Raw genomic sequence first — 2,078 nt, 5'->3', positions numbered from 1 at the left:
TATGTGTATATATATATATATATATATATATATATATACACACACATGTATGTATATATATATATACATACACATGTATGTATATGTTTGTGCATCTGTGTTCGTCCCTCCCACCATCACTTCACAACCAATGTTGGTGTGTTTATGTCTCCCGTAACTTAGTGGTTCAGCAAAAGAGACTGATATAATAAGTACTAGGCTTACAAAGAATAAGTTCTGGGGTCGATTTGTTCGACTAAAGATAGTGCTCCAGCATGGCCACAGTCAAATGACTGAAACGAGATAAAAAAGCAGAAACTGTGCACAGTCGTTTGTGTCTTTGTCTTTTGGAGTTTGACAACCAGTGTTGGTTTGTTTATGTCCCCATACCTTAGTGGTGCAGCAAAAAAAAAAAGAGATCATTAGAATCAATATTAAACTAAAAAAATAATCCTGGGGTTCAATTTGATTGAATAAACCCTTCAGGACTGTGCCCCAGTATGGCCACAGTTCAATGTGGGAAAACATGAAGGAATATATACAGGTCATAACCATTCTGCTGTTTTTTATAATTTATTATTTTTTGACTGGAGCCATGAATATTCTAAATGTAACAGAGTATTGATAAGACATCTGCATTCCTTCTGGTACTTCCATATGTCTTGTGAGACTTATGGATCTGCAACAGGAAAGTTCCCCTTTAAAGCCCTAGCCTGGATAAGCTTCCTTCTTTGCATGACAGACCAGCAGTTATTCATGCAGCCAACTCTCTCCTTACATTGCTGTTATCCAAATACAAAGGCTCATTCACTTTGGCATCAGTGTCGTCACTTTGGCACCAGTTGCTGCCAGAATACCAAGAGCCAAAACAGATATTGCAAGTTTTACCATTCAGTGCTTTAATAATTCTAGCAATCCACCACTTTGAACTGGTGCTTAATCCATAAAAAAGAAAAATGAAATGCAAAGCTGATCTCATTTGGGTTTGAACTCAGAGTACACAGAGCTGGAACAAATACTACAAAACATTTTATTGAACATTCTAGTGACTCAGCCAACGTGGTTGCTCTCTTCTCCTAAATTTAGAGAATATAATTGGTCAGGCCTGAGGATAGCTGTAGTGACAGTCCATCTTTTGGATGGTCATGGAAACAATTGTAATTCATTAATTACCTTTGTCACCATGTGAACCTTGACTAATATAGCCAAACAAGGAGCCTCTTCATGGTCAGTCAATATGTGTGTTAGAAAGAGTAGCCAAATCTTCCTCAGATTACATAATTGTCTTAAAAGGAACAACTCAATACTCTTCGATAAATTGTGTCAGAATAAAAGATGAAATGCTCAAAGTTTTAATATCTTTGATCATCATAAGTTTGATCAATCATGACAAATCTTGAGTCAAACAACAACAGCAACAATAACAATAGCTGGAATGTCTTTGATCGAAGACTGATCAGGGATGAAATGGAGCAAAGATGTAAATAACAACCTCCTCGCAGAGATGTATGTTAATGAGTTGAACCAGGGTAAAGAGCCCCTACGTAATTACTTGACTTGTTACTAATCTTCCTCAAACTCTTACCATCATCATCATCATCATCAAATCAAACCTGTTTGGATTTATCCAACTCAGTCATGCCACTCATTAAGACACCAACTAGCAGACATCTGCAGGACAACATTCTGTGTCTACACCATAGCTTGGTGATGGCTTGTCAGTCATTTTGTTTGACTTTTCAGTCATCAAACGAAGACAGATCAACTCTTTGCCAGTGTCACTCAGCCCCACATATACAATAAAATGCAGTTTAGAATTTAACTCACTTCCAAATGTTTTAACATGACAAATATACATTTCAAAATTTAACTTACATCATCACATTCGGTCTGTGTCTCTCCATAAATATTGATAAATTTTCATGTCTTATCTTCTCAAATACAGTTTAGATTTTTGACATCTTTAATAAACAAAATCTCACCCAAATACAACAATCTCTTCAGATCCTATTTTTTCTTTCACTTTTATTTTTTTGCTCTTCTTATTTTTCTATAGTCTCTCTCTCTCTCTCTCTCTCTCTCTCTCTCTCTCTCTCTCT

This window comes from Octopus bimaculoides, chromosome 16 (assembly GCF_001194135.2).
Source record: "Octopus bimaculoides isolate UCB-OBI-ISO-001 chromosome 16, ASM119413v2, whole genome shotgun sequence".
Taxonomy (NCBI): domain Eukaryota; kingdom Metazoa; phylum Mollusca; class Cephalopoda; order Octopoda; family Octopodidae; genus Octopus; species Octopus bimaculoides.
The sequence above is the reverse complement of the archived record's forward strand: the minus strand, read 5'-3'. Positions refer to the sequence as shown.